The sequence below is a fragment of the Phasianus colchicus genome, chromosome 3 (genome assembly GCF_987193195.1).
Source record: "Phasianus colchicus chromosome 3, bPhaCol1.hap1.1, whole genome shotgun sequence".
Lineage (NCBI taxonomy): Eukaryota > Metazoa > Chordata > Aves > Galliformes > Phasianidae > Phasianus > Phasianus colchicus.
Window position 1 is genome coordinate 26,595,720 of NC_143438.1, and position 7,084 is coordinate 26,602,803.

Genomic DNA, 7,084 nt, shown 5'->3' on the forward strand with positions numbered 1-7,084 from the left:
CTGCCGCAGCCCCCGCGCTGTGTCCGCGCCGAGCCGCCGGCTGCCGCCGGAATCGTCCCGCTCCGCAGCGCCGCCGCCCGGCCGCCCGCTACCCCGCGGGGCCTCTCGCTGCGGCAGTGCGGCCCGGGGCTGGTGCCGGGGGTCAGCGCTGCTGCGGCACCGTTATACGTAGTACACTTGTGCGAGAGCCTGCTTAGACTGAAACGCATCGCTGTGTGTGAATTTGTGGTGCAGAGATGTACGTATACGCTCCAAAACACACAGTCTCACCTGTAAAGCACACAAAAGTGCTGCGATTCTATATACCTATTCTATCTGTGGTCTTAATCTATGCATAACACGCATATCAGACATTTTAAGTATACCTATAAAAACAGATAGATTTTTATGGTTCTCAAATGGTATAGGTACATACGTGTCCATGCATTTCTCTGTGTGCGCCCACTCCTGCACTTCTTGTGTGGAACACGTTGCCCAAACAGGTTGCAGATCTCCTCCAGGGATACTTAACTTCCACAGGACTTTTTTCCATCCAACGCATCCCCTTCCCTAGGTGTTCTCATCCTTGTTTTCTATGGTTTTGAAGAGTTGCCAATACTGCACTTATGTAAAGAGGTCTAGAGGAAACCACCTGGACACTTTGAAAGGTGCCATGGGACACAATATGTTTTCATCAACAACTGAGTAACTGACCTGCTTTCATAGTAATGCTGGGGTCTGCCCACATTTTTGGCCTCAAGTTGTGCCAGAGAAAGTCCAGGCTGGATATGAGGAACAATGTATTCTCAGAAAGGGTGGTGAGGCTGTGGCATAGGCTGTCTAGGAAAGTGGTGGAGCCACCGTCCCTAGAGGTGTTCAGGAAATGTGTAGATGTGGCACTGAGGGACATGGTTGGTGAGCATGGAGGGGATGTGCTGATGGTAGGATTAGATGATCTTGGAGGTCTTTACCTATCTCAATGATTGTTTCCCCCCTCTTTCTTCTTGCTGTTATTTAACCACTTGCTTTTACCAGTGAGTCCACATTCAGCAGGTGACAATTCACCATCAACAGATGGTATGAAACACAGCTAATGTCTTTGCCAGGTTTTCTAAAGGACAGATCTGTCTGATAAACCATAGGTTAGATAATCTTGCTGTTTTTAAGATCAAGAAGTAGCAGAATTATATTTGCTTTTCAAGTATGGCATTATTAAGGGCTCTAAATCAGTAAGATTGTAGTCTGCATTTTGGTGAGTATATGACTGGAGCAGGATGTGCAGGGGGAGGGCAGGAGGACGTGTTTGTTCCTTCTGCCTGCAGCCGGAGCAGGCATGGTGATGTGGTGGGACAGGTCAAGGTGAGACAAGTCAGGATAGGACGGATCGGGACAGTCCTGATGGGTAGCTGTGCAGAACAGGGTGCTCAGCAGCCATCCCTGCCCAAGTATCTTGTGCCAGTCGAGACTGTGGGTACATATGCTGAGCTGAAGCATAATGCCAGTTAGCAACTGGAGGGAACCTTCGTGTTGGCTTCATTAATGTTTCAGACCGAAAGGTCACTGTGTGGTGTTCTGTGATAGTTGGCAGTAGGAGCTGTGGTCATCAATTTAACATGATGAAGGTTATTTACCTTCCTCATGTGACTGCTGAGTTATCTACCCGGTGGTCTGCAAAGGGAGACCTGAGCCAAGCAGCAGCTCTGTGGCTTGGTGCCACTGAGTTGTAAAGCAGCACAAGATGGATGGTGGAGGCAATGAGAAAACTGTTGGGTTGGTGTGAGGACATGATAGGTGTGCCCTGACAAATGGGGCTGTGCTGTGACAGAGAGCTGCTGTGACATCTGGTTCAGACTGTGCCCTGCTGCCTATAGGGTAAAAATGCTGTTGTGATGTAGCAAGCTCTTCTTTTTCAGCTCTAGGCTTCCTCAGCGAGGGAATTAGTTGGCTAGTCCAGGATGGAATATTGATGGCTGCAAGTCTAGGAAAACCAGAATGTCTTGAGGGAAACCAGAATAAAACAGCTTGACAGTGGAGATCCTCCTGTGTTGATTAGGCAGTCCTTATCCACATCATCAGTCGCTCAAGAAAGCTCTTAACAGATTTTGGTCTGAGATCTCTATGGAATCTTCATCAATTCTTACTTCATAGTCTTCCACAGACTATATACTGGAGTGCATCAGGCCCAGCATTGCCAGGCCAGCAAGGGAAGAGGCTGTCCCACTCTGCTCAGTTCTGATGCATTCTCACCTTGAGTTTGGGTGCCAGAATGTAAGAAGGACATAAAACTATCGAAGAGTATTCAAAGGAGGGCCACAAAGATGGTGAAGGGTCTGAAGGTAAGACATATGAGGAGCAGTTGAGGTCCATTGGTTTCCTCAGCCCAGAGCAGAGGAGCTGAGGGGAGGCCTGTTGGCGGCTGCAGCTCCTCACAGGGTGTGCAGGGCAGCGCTGAGCTCTGCTCTGTGTGACAGCGACAGGGCCCGAAGGAACGGCATGGAGCTGTGTCAGGGGAGGGGCAGCTGGGGGTGAGGGAAAGATTCTTCATCAGAGGGCGGTGAGCATAGAACAGACTCCTCAGGGCAGCAGGCATGGCACCAAGCTGATGGAGTTCAAGGAGCGTTAGGACAATGCTGTCAGACATAGGGTTTGAGCTTTGGGTGGTTCTTATGGAGCCACAATGATGCTTATGGGTCCCTTCCAACTCAGGATGTTCAATGATTGTTCTCTTGATTCCAACCCCTGCAATTCTGAGATTCTATGTGATGTGATGATTTTATCTGTTAGCCATATTCATTGTCATACTTTCTTGTTAGTTTCCCAGGTATAGAAGTCAAACTGAACTGCTCTGCAATCCCCAACACTGTCCTTTTTATTTTTTGGAGCAGAACTAGTTGCTTCTCTCATGCTACAAAAAATTGACATCTGGCAGATATGTCACTTGCATCTTTACCTGGGGTTGATTTCAAGCCCAGCCATTGTGCAGTGATTAGTGAAATTAGACAGTGTTCAAAGCTCACATCTAGCAGCAGCCCTCAGCCTCACATGGAGCACTCTGGTGCTTCTGAAGGACATCTCAGGCTCTCTTAGGATGTTTACAAGAAAAAAAATGCATACTTAGGAGAATTAGAAGATCTGGTCTTATTTAGTATAGACCAGAAAGGACTGAATGAGGGTGTGACACTGTATAAATGTATTTGAGAAGTAAATGTCAGAGAGGGATACTGACTTCATCACATGATCGAATGGCTGCACTGTGAGTAATCCTGAATACATTTGGACTGGAAATCTACAGGCTTTCAGCTATCTGATGAATGAAGGACTAGAATACTCTCCCAAGTATTGGAAGCAGTAGCCTTCACTCCTGCAGGATAGAGCCTGAGAAGCCTACAGACATAACTGTATAACAGAATAGGATAGGAGAATGCTCAGAGTGAGAAAATGAGGGTTATATTATGAGTCTCTTGGCGTCTGATGTGCCAGCATCTCCAAGTGGGTGAGAAAAGAGATGAGATCACTGTTGATTCACATTTTACTAACAATAAATTCCATGCCTCAGGGCTTCCAATGGAGTTGGATACTATATATATGGGTCTATGTATACATATATATATATCTCCATTTTTTGTCTTCTACTGGTCTTTTCAAGTTCTTCTGCAGATCTGCAGACAGATTGTTATAGGTGGCATTAAAATCCTAAGGCTTGCATACTCTGCTAATATCCTCAGGATTAAGCCAGCTTCTAGATCTGAAACTCTTTTAGGGTTATTTACCTAGACCAATTGGAGGTGCCATTGATTTCCTTTATAGCATGGAACATGGTCTCCTTCTCAGAACCAATTGAAGTTTCATTTATCAAATTTTTTGCAAATCTGAAAACACTTTTTTTTTTTTCCCCAGCAAGCAAACTGTTTATTCATCTTTTCTTCTGTGATTCTATGATTCTTCCTTTGCATGACTCAGTAATGTCAGTGAGCACCTTTGAGTGTTTATCTGCCTTCTTTCATCCTCTAAAGTGACGTCTGATACTGATGATGCTTTTTCTTTGACTCCAGTCAATCCTCTGCATTTCTTTAAATCTAACCACATTCTCTCATCTTCCTCTTTACAACATACAGGTATAAGAAAGGTCAATAGGAAAGCATTTATGGGTAATGAACTATTCCTCTTATTTCCAAAGGGCTTAGAAAATGCTTCGATCAGCATTGTCATCATGCTTTAGCTTCATGTTTCACAAACTGCCAATTATAACTCCCAAGCTACTCTGCAAAAAAAGTTTGTAGGGGGTGACAAAGGATTAGAAAAGCTTTAAGAAATAGTTAGGTTGAAAGATTACTGGCAATGACTCAATTCCTCAAAAGTGAGAAGCATGAATTTACATAGCCTGTCATTTACTGTCCCCAGGAACTGTGATCATATCATAACGTGCTGATCCTGGAGAAGCTGCTGCTGCCACCAGCTGGTAGGTCACTGGTCCTTGGCTGGAGAGATGTTCCAGGAAGACAGACAGGCCATGAAAAAACTAACATCTACAGAAAGATGACGTTGCTTTTGTCCCACTTATGGTGTTGGTGCAGATGAGTGGTTCTTTTCCTGCCCAGGCCATATGCCTAAAAATGCACACAGAGATCCTAGATTATCAGAAGCTGTGTACACTGTTGCAAACTGGCTACTGGGATGTTATTAGCAAGCTAACGTGTGGAGATTTCTCTCTGTTAGATTTAGTAACAATGCGCATTTTGTCTCCCAACATCCTCTACAGGAGAACAGTAGAAGTAAATTTATGCTGGAGCCCTGGAAGCATTCACATTCACTAGCTGGGAAGAGGTCTGCCAAGAGCAGGGTGTAACTTCCCTTCTTCTCATACAGCTGTAGCCACAAAGTTGGATGGTGAGTTAAACTGAACCTTCATCTACACTCACCCATTTCTACCCATCTGACACAGGAATCATATTTTTTTGAATCTGAGCCAATGGTGGCATTTGTATAGAAATCCAAAAGCATGAAAGCATGTGAAAAGCAGAAGATGCTTTATCCAGGTTTCTAGGTAAGAAATGTGGGTTTATTTAAATGTCTTGTGAATTTGGGCCAAGGCCTTGTCCAAACCTGTGACGCCTGTCACAGACAAGGAGACTGTTAAGTTTGCCACTGTGGTTCTGGTGACAGAGAGAAGACAGCAGAAGGGCTGATGTCAAACCCATGGCAGCAGGGCCTTCGGCAGTCAGGGGACCAAATGATTCCTTAATAACTTTATCTTATTTCCATTTGTATAACAGCTAGTCTCTTCCTCTTCTCTCAGCCCCTTTCTGGTACCAGGGACCCTTCTTCAATACAGTCAGCCTTGCCTGTTATAGCCCTCAGGACTCCCTGTGTCTTCTGCATCTTCATCCTCCTGCAAACAGTATGTGCCTGCTAAGATGGGCTCAAGCAGAGCTCATAGATCCCTTTCAAAAGTGTCCTCAGAGAGAAGAGGATGGAGGAAGACATGAATTCCACAGGGACCATAGTGGACTATTACCTACACTGAGCACCTCCATCTTTAGTCCATCTAAGAGCATGTGCTACTAAAATTGCCATCCTGGAAAATGAAGGACTGAGTACTCCTGCAAATGGTGTTTTTATAAGATGATACTGAAGACGCATGCTGTGTGGCCTGAGGCAGGGCTTGTGGAGACATGCAGGGACATGAAGCCTGTTGGAGTAAGGGTTGGACTAACAAGCCAAGCAAGGCAAGTCTGACACAATCTCATCCGTACAGTCTGTAAGAAGAGGGCCCTGGAGCAATCCCTTATGCCAGACTTGACCTGGCATTCATCTCACATGAAGCGAGCCAAATCACTCTGAAATCAATTCTGGGAGCAACACAGCAGAGTAGGTGATCTTCTCCCAGGGACACTCCCAAGAAAATTTTATTTGGCAATAGTACTGGTAGGGTTCCCCAAAGAACCTGTTCTGGCATAACTTAATGGTTGTGCTGATGATCTGGAGGTAAATATAAAACTGCATATAAAGGAAAGAGCTCATAGGAAGGCTGGTGAAGCGACAAATAGTGTGAAAGCAGCCGAAATTGAATAGTCAGGTTTGTGAAATAAATGTATTTTAACACACATAATTTACAAAGCCCTGTGAGCAAATTGTGCTAGTTTATTTAACTGGAGAATATATTTACTATAGTGGCAATCAGGAAAGGAAATTAGAATTCATAACATATCAGCAGATCAGCCCAAACTCCCAGTGGAATTTTACAGCAAAGAGGTTTTGCAGTCCTACAGTATATTAACAGGAAAAGAGTGAGCAGCACAAGCAGCACAAGGCATGGGAGAACAGGGATCCATATCTCAGCAGAGACCAACAACAGATTTCAAGGTGCAGATCATCTTCCTGTTTCTGATGATACTGAAAAATTGGAAACGCTGCAGAAAAAACTGAAAGTGGTCCAAAAAAATTATGTAAAGAGTTCAATTTGTTTAATTTATCATACAGAGAACAGAAAGATGATTAAATTATTTGATTAAAGCACAGAATACACAGAACAAAACTAACTGGATAATAAAGCATTTCTTCATTGGCTAGAAAAAGATGTGGAAAGAATAGATACCTATAAATTACAGTCTCACTCAGACAACTTCTATGAGTAAAACCTATTTTAAGACTGGATGCTGGACATAACCTTCCTAGAGATGCAGGCAGATTGTAGAGAGTGAAAAAAGAACGCAGAAGAGTGTGGAGAATGACTTTAAAATTGGAGAGTTATTGAATCCTCTGAAAAAAAAAAATAGCAAGGGTCTTTAGCTCAGTGCTTTTTGGGAAGGACCTTTGCATCTGCTGCGTGACCTTGCTGACAAAACATGACAAGGTATACCAGAGAGTTGAGTGGCTATAACTGTGTCCAGGATACCCACACAGCAGCATGGGGGGAAGAAGCTACATGTGGAAACCTTTTGCCCCATTGTGTTTTGGAGTTCCCCAAAGCCTACTGCTGCCCACTGCTCCCAACTAATATACTGTGATGAGTTTGAAGCTGAGCAGTTCTGAAAGAGCATGGAAGACCTGGCAGTCCGAGTCTGAACTGGAGGTAACTTCTGAGCTGTTTTGGTGTTCACGAGAC

General features: G+C 44.5%; 1 long non-coding RNA gene across 2 annotated transcripts; it reads left to right on the forward strand.

Moving 5' to 3' along the window:
- Nucleotides 1-126: 126 nt before the first annotated feature.
- LOC149918469 (uncharacterized) lies at nt 127-6,860 on the forward strand. 2 transcript variants are annotated; one of them, XR_016465052.1, is made up of 3 exons: nt 127-2,315; nt 4,381-4,866; nt 5,276-6,860. It is a non-coding gene; the product is annotated as an uncharacterized LOC149918469 (long non-coding RNA). The 2 variants fall into 2 exon arrangements; XR_016465051.1 differs by having other exon boundaries at nt 4,381-4,438; nt 4,739-6,860.
- The last annotated feature ends 224 nt before the right edge of the window (nt 6,861-7,084 follow it).